Here is an 8074-nt window from a genome sequence, read left to right as displayed (position 1 = left end):
AATTTCACAATATTTGTAGGCAACTAATCATCATTGTTTAATTATGTAAAGCTTTTAGAGGTGAATCTAGACAATTGTTAGTCGTGGTAACCAACTTAGAAAAATTCTTCGCTGATACATAGTCTCTACTATTAAAGCAGGATCGAACGTCGTGATGGTTCGATCTGGCAGCGATGGTTCGACCTCTCTCCCCACCTCCACCTCCTGCCGCTAGCACTTCCATCGATTTTTTTTCATCCCTCCATAAACCATGCGATTAAATAAAGAAAAAACCGGTTCAGTAAAAATGTCCTAATTGTATCTCAACCCACGTACTAGATTCATCCAACAACCCACTCACGCACCTCCCACGTCCCCATCTCCCCCAACTCCCTTGCCCATCCGCCATGACCCCCTCTCGCGTTGGCCTCGGGAGGGACGCCGGACCCATCGTGGTCGCCAAGCCGTGGGATAGGTTCCGCTTCGACTGGGTGAGCACAGACGACACCAGCCGCGTTGACGCCGCCAACAACCAGCCAGCGCACGGCGCGCTGCTTCTCTACGGCCGCGGCTTCCTCGCCGGCATCTACCGGCGCGAGCAGAAGAAGGTCGCGACGGCCGCGCTCCAGAAGGACTACGGTGCCGGCGCCGCGGCGACGTACGACGCCCTGGACATGCACGTGGACAGGCACTGGACGGACAAGCGCGCCGACGAGATGACGGAGCGCGACCGGCGGATCCTGCGCAAGGACTTCGGCATCTCCTACAGGGGCTCCCGCGTGCCCTGGCCCATGCGGAGTTGGGCGAAGAGCAGGCTCGGCGCCGAGTTTCTCAGGAACGTCGACAGGGCCGGATACAGAAAGCCCACGCCGATCCAGATGGCCGCCGTGCCGCTCGGCCTCCAGCGGCGCGACGTCATCGGCGTCGCCCAAACCGGCTCCGGCAAGACCGCCGCCTTCGTGCCCCCATATTGGCCTACATCGCCGGCATGCCGCCCCCCGACCAGCCACATCGAGGCGGACGAGGGCCCGTAGGCGCTCCTCCTGGCGCCGACACGGGAGCTGGCGCAGCAGATCGAGAGGGAGACGGTGAAGCTCGCGGCATGCCTAGGCATCAAGGTCGTGTCCATCGTGGGTGGCAAGGCAGACGGCCAGTCGACGATCCAGAAGCAGGCTAGCATGCTCGAGCGGGGGTGCGAGGTCATCGTCTCGACGCCGGGCAGGCTCCTCGACTGCCTTGAGAGCAGGTACGCCATGCTCAACCGGTGCAACTACGTGGTGCTCGACGAGGCCGACAGGATGATCGACATGGGGTTCGAGCCGCAGGTCGTCGGCGTGCTCGACGAGATACCGCCGAGCCACCTGAAACCGGAGAACGCGGACGAGGAGCTGGACGAGGCGAGGACATACAGGACGACCCACATGTTCAGTGCCACCATGCCGTCGGCCATGGAGCGGCTCGCCAGGAAGTACCTCCGGAACCCCGTGGCCGTCACGGTCGGCTTCGCCGGCAAGGCGGCGGACCTCGTCGCCCAAAACGTGGTCATGGTGAAGGTGCAAGAGAAGATGCCACGGCTGACGAGGATCCTCGCTGACCTCGGCAAGGACAGAAGGGCGGCCATTGTGTTCTGCAACACGAAGAACTCCGTGGAGAAGCCGACCAACGATTTGGAATACGCGGGGTTGAGCACAGTGACGGCGCTGCACGGAGGGAAGTCGCAGGACGAGAGGAAGGCCAGCCTCGACGGGTTCAGGAACGGCAGGTTCAACGCGCTCGTGGCCACCGACCTGGCCGCCCGCGGCATCGACGTCCCGGAGGTCGCTCACGTGATCAACTACGAGATGCCCAGCTCGATCGATCTGTACACGCATCGTATCGGGAGGACCGGACGTGCCGGGAAGAAGGGGCTCTCGACATCGTTTTTGACCATGTAGGACACTGACATTTTCTATGAACTTAAGCAGATGCTTGTGCAGAGCAATAGTCCCGTGCTGCCGGAGCTTGCGAGGCATGAGGCGTCAAGGTTCAAGCCAGGGTCTATTCCTGGTAGACCTCCGAGAAGAAATGGCACCGTGCATGCATACCACTGATCCAAGAGGAAGGAACCAAAGGCGCATCTTCGTAACAATATGAGAAGAACTTCGACGAGAATGTTAGGGAGCCAGATGAGGTACAAGCATTAATATTAATCAGAGCAATTTCAGTGTTATTCTTACATTGAAAAACCAAGTTTCTTGTTTGTGGTAAATATATTTAGTGATGATTTGTATCTGACCTTATACTAATACACCCTGGATGTTATGATCAATCTTTGTCATGCCCAAATGTAGACCTTTGTCAGCTTTTGAAGTGTTTGATTATTTGATTTGATGTTTTATGCTCTAAATGCGCTTTTTTTACATGTAAGGCACTAACACGTTAGTATTTCAAAACCATTTTTCTATCATTTATGTAGGAGTTATCTGGTGTACCTGATCTTTATTACCTTCAACAGTTTAGTCCTAAGAGGTGACATTTACTTTCCTATTCTTTTTTAATTTCATCTCTACTCCAGTTGTGGATGGCATTTATTTATGCTTGTGTTTCTGTTATATATGATTTATTACTAAAGTCGGTGACATTTCAATATCAAGTTCAAAGAACCGCAAGTTGTCAAACATCTCTACTATTAAAGCAGGATCGAACGTCGCGATGGTTCGACCTCTCGTTCGCTCCCCACCTCCTTCCGCTGGCACTTTCATCGATTTTTTCCATCCCTCCATAAAACAGGCGATTAAATAAAGAAAAGAACCGGTTCATTAAAAAGGCCATAATTGTATCTCAACACACGTACGAGATTCATCCAACAGCCACAACCCACTCACGCACCTCCCAGGCCCCTATCTCCCCCAACTCCCTTGCCCAGCCGCCATGCCCCCCCTCTCGCGTTGGCCTCGGCAGGGACGCCGGACCCATCGCGTTGGCACCTCCGCTACGGTGATTTCTTCGTGCCCCTATGGGAGACATATTAGCAGCTACGGGCGATGGGCATTGGCATCTGCGCGCACCTCCCCGCCGTCACCGGCGACCGGGATGACTGCGCCAGCGAGCGCCGCGCGTTCGACGCCTTCTCGCAGGACTCTGCGGCGCTGGCGGCAGCGGCGGCCGCGCACGCGTCCGCGCCCAATACGCCGGCGTAGGCGGAGGCAGCCGACGCGCCACACCACCACCCTCGACGTCTTCCCCAAGTTCAGTTTGCCTCGAGCCCTAGCGCTAACCGCTCGCCGCGCCGCAGAGAGAGAGAGCCCCGCCGCCGCCCCCCGCGAGTCCGGCGAGATGGTGCTCGCGCAGGTATGTACCCAATTATCATATTAGGGCCAATTATCTTTTTCCATGCTAGATTGGCAAACCAAGCACCTGCTCTTGAGTTTTGGTTACTTGGCAGCATTTAATCTGGGTACTTGTCTTGTCATTTTCCCATTTTGAAAATGTTGATAGGAAATACTTGTCAATCTTTCAGATCTTATGTACTGTTCAGAAGCATATACTTCAGGGAGGTCCCAAGCGTCTACCTTTCACTGTGTTGTCCTTAGTCCGACTGCGTGGGGTTGCTCGGCGAGGTGGCTCTGAGCGAAAGCCTAGATAGCACGTCGTCTGTGGACGTCGTTTTCCACCTTGGTGGTCGTTGTGGACCCTCTCCTCGCCCAGCACCTTCGGACCATGGCCATCGGGCGAAATCCTAAGACTCCAAGGCGAGCCGGGTGACGGCGTCGTTCCCACGTCGCTACCCCCTTGGGATAGTATTATGGTTGTGATGGATAGGCCGCAGGGAGCAGACATTTGAGAAGAGCGTGGCAGATGGATTGGAGAACCGACGAGGTCACACAGATGACGATAGCAGCACATCAGAGTTAACTTCATATTCCTCGTTGACTTGCAGGCTTGGCTTCTTTCCCATCAGTTCAATACTTCCAATTGTTCCAGAGTAACTATATTAGAGACAAACATAATCCAGTGAGGTATGTACTTTGTTTCAATAATATATCTCAGATGTTGAAAGAAGATTAAATAAAAGAGGTAAGATGAATTGAAGAAAATAGGAGAGGCCTCCACCTGTACTAATCAGTTTGAATTGGCTTTTGAGAATCTCTAAAAGTGGAAACCATGTTGTTGATATATCTGTGATTGATAGTTTATGCAGTGCTGCACAATGGTAAATATATATGTTCTTGCCAAGAACAGAATCTTCAGTAATCTGACTTCAATAAAACAATATGGCAATAATTTAGTATCTTTTCACTGATTTTCAATATATGCCAATATATGAGCATCCTTTTTTCACACGTTTTAAAAGGAATAATTCAAAATCTGCAGATGATCACTATAATGTCAAATCCAATTTCTTTTGCCATCTTATGGGTGAAAATGCATTGTAAAAAGTGAATCATATTAGCGTTTCCCTAACCTTGAAATTGATGCTTGTTATAATGTGTAGACTTCCAAATTGGGACAATTTAGATCATGATATGATTTGGAGAGTTGATGCATGATTGCAGATGGCTACCAAAATGGAAAAAAATCAATCGTCACCAATATAGAGGTATTTCACATGTGCATGTTTGATTCATGATTGCAGGTGCACGTAGGATTCAATTTATGCATGAAAAGTCTATATATGCATATTCAATAATGATTACTTCATTTTCAAATTCAAATGCGCACCTGTTGTGCGCATGACAAGTGCATGAATAAAATAATATCATGTTGCGTGCACATTGTGCTTTTTTTTGAATAGTGTGTCATATTTCAATTTTTGTGTTTAAATATTGATGTGTGTAGAACTACTTCCTGCAGTGAGGGAGCTAGACTGCATCACGTCTTCTCACAGCCTACCACCGCCAGTCAAGTATCAAGTTGGTTCTCGATCGTTATCGAGCTTGACGAGTACTTCCTCTCTCGCTGCTTCGCCGATCCAAGCCCCATTTGCGTGGGATCTACTTTTTTTGATAGATTGGAAAAGGAGATGCTTTTATAGGAGAAAAGGAACCCGAAGATCGAACGTGCATATCACAAGAAACTTTCAGTGAAATGTTATTATGTACATTTCCGGTGTTAGATATTGAGAACCTGAAGAATATACACACACACACTTATATATTCCGTGTGATGGTAGTTTGTTGTCATAGTTTTCTGTTAACCAGGAATGTTGGCTCTTAGTGTCATGTTAAAACTTGGAGGTGATCGAATCATATGCTTTTTGGGTTGTATACTATATAATAGAAGATTCTGAAAAGAGGGCTTACACACCATGGCAAGAAAAAGGTGAAGGGAAAGAAATGGCAATGAGAAAAATATCGCTTTATCTTCTTTCGAGGAGAGAGTGGTTGAAGAGACACGACAATTGCCTATGCAGGAAGAAGCATGAGAAAATAAACGAATAGAGAATGAATTTGTTATTATAGATATCAAAATCACATGATGTCATGTTTGAAAGACATTTTTAAATTAAAACAATTATTTAATAACAATGTGTTTCGTTGCTCCGTGGCAACGCACGGGCAGTAAACTAGTCATACTAAAAGAGGAAAGGAGTTGCTTGCCTATAGCACTAAAGTTGCCTCATCTAGCACACAAAATTGTTAAAAAAAAGTTTGTCGAAATCTATCCATATGAAATCTAATTTTGAAGAGCTCGTTGTAAGAAACACAGCCGTGAAAACGGATCGTTATTCTGAAGCCCGATTCAAAAGTTATGACTTTTTAATTTTTTTAAAACGCTAATAAATGCACGTCGTTGGTGTCCTCAGGTACGTCCGCTATCGCGAGCGGCGCTGCTGGGTAGCCACGCCCTTGATGATTTACCCTGCTCCTTCATGCAGGCTGTACACTGACATTCATGCACATAAGCAAAAGAATAAGTCCAAGGCCGGAGCCATTTACGAGTCAACAACAGCTCTAAACATGGGTGAGGGCAATAGCACTGTTCCGAGCAAGAACATACCATCAGCGCCAGCACAAGTATCCACCTCCACCTCAACCAAAGTTCTCGGCATACAGGATCAGAACGCAGCTCCTTCTGATCCTTCTTTAGGTTCATCAGCGGAAGCGGAGCACAAGAAGGATGGACCGCTTGCCGTCAAAATCCCACCTGAGAAGAAGAAGATGGGTGCCAGGAAGAAGAGCCTGAAGAGGTTGTAACAGCGCGCCCCGGATAGCGTCGAAGCGACGCTGTTGTACTAGTTAGAAGATTCTAAGCAGGGCCATTATGCTGAGCAACAACAGTCTGAAGGTGGCTGACAACATTGTGAGCTAACATTCACTACTCTCCTTTTAACCAGAACATCTAAACTCATTTTCAGGTTCGTTACAGACTATGTTACAGACTATATGATCGTTTGTTTCGTTTGTCGATCTGGAAAAGATTTGCTAGTTCAGCCATGGAGATTTTGTTTCTGCTGCGGATTCGTGGTGTTGTTAGAAAAGGATTTACACTTTTGCTTCGGTACACCCCCTGTCCAGATTAATGGATACTTTTTCATAATAAAGGACATGATGGTCATATTTATGTATACGTTGTATAAAAATGTGAGAAGTATAGTTCGAACCAAGCACCTTTACGAAATATAAAGGCTGCAGTAACCAACTAGGTAAATGGACCTCACGTGCCTTATTAGTTTTTTATTTTACTAAACAACTTCAGCAAAGCAGTATTCTCTGTTTTGTTTCTTTCTCTCTTTATTTTTTTATTTTTATTTTTTATTTCCTTTTCCTTTCTAAATGCGTTAGCTTTTTAAACCTCGCACCATTTGTTTTTCAAAATGATGATTTTTTCAAGTTCATCAATTTTTAATCAAAATAGGTGATTTTTTTCACAAATTGATGAAGTTTTTTTTCTAAATGCGTGAACTATTCCTCAAATAGGTGAACTTTTCTTGAAAGTTAATTCACTTTTCATAGAGTTGATGATTTGTTATTTTAAAAATTGATGAGCTATTACTTAAATAGTAATTTTGGTATTCTAAACCCTAAAACCCTAAATTGTTGGGAAGTTGTTAACAACTCTGGAAAATGTGTTGAAATTTTTAAAAATTTCATACATAATTTGAAATTCCAAAATTGTGCACAAATTAAAATTAGGTCCGTTTCATGAGTCGGAGTAATATCATCGCATTGTAACATCTTTTCTGCGCTTACCGCCATCCGTGGGTTCACATTATATACAGGCATACGTTTATTAAACGCACATTGCGTCACCCCCCACAATTGTATTTCTATGTTTTCACATGGGAAATTATAAAAAAATGCATAGAATGTCAGTAATTTAAAAAAATGACGCGCTGCCTTGTGATGACCAGTAGGGCGTGTGAAACAAATTTGGATCCGTTTCATGAGTCAGAGTAACATCATCGCATCATCGTATTAAGTGAACAAAAATATTGAAGAAGATAGTGAAAAAAATTAGGTCCATTGCATTGTTTATTTATACAAAGAATTTATGCGTGTATTAATAAAATGTTTATCATACATTCTAAAAAACACCGCATATTAAGAAAATGTATAATTTATTTTTAAGTGTTCATGCATAGTTAAAAATGTTCAGGTAGCGATTTTCACAAAAGTGTTCAATGTGTATTTAAATATTGTTTAGTGTATATGAAAAAAAATGTTTAATGTGTATTTAAATATTGCTCTGCATATATTACAAAAATGTTCAATGTGTATTTAAATATTGTTTAATGTATATTAAGAAATATTCATCGTATATGAAAAAATAAGAATTTTTGAGAATTTTAAAACTGTGTACACTTTTTTCATTTTTTTCACTTTACAAAAAATGTTCATGTTCTAAAAGGTTTTTTCAATTTCATACTTTGTTCAAGATTTTCAAAGATTATTCGCATTCTTCCTTGAAATGTGTTCACATTTTTTCCAGCAAATGTCAAAGCTTGTTGGAAAAACGTGTCTTCCTATGTACTTATTATATAGAAATTATAGATTTGATTTGCCAACCAATAGTTGTTAGCTCAACTGGTGAGGAAGTCCCTGAGCTATCAGAAGATCTGGAGTTCGAATCCCCTTAAAGACTGTTTATTTTTCATGACACTTAGTTGTTTGAA

At 44.9% G+C, this 8074-nt stretch overlaps 1 pseudogene; it reads left to right on the top strand.

The window, feature by feature from the left end:
• The first annotated feature begins 386 nt into the window (after positions 1–386).
• LOC123401726 lies at positions 387–2069 on the top strand (annotated as a pseudogene).
• Positions 2070–8074: the final 6005 nt, after the last annotated feature.

The sequence above is a fragment of the Hordeum vulgare genome, chromosome 1H (genome assembly GCF_904849725.1).
Source record: "Hordeum vulgare subsp. vulgare chromosome 1H, MorexV3_pseudomolecules_assembly, whole genome shotgun sequence".
NCBI lineage: Eukaryota > Viridiplantae > Streptophyta > Magnoliopsida > Poales > Poaceae > Hordeum > Hordeum vulgare.
The sequence above is the reverse complement of the archived record's forward strand: the minus strand, read 5'-3'. Positions and strand labels throughout refer to the sequence as shown.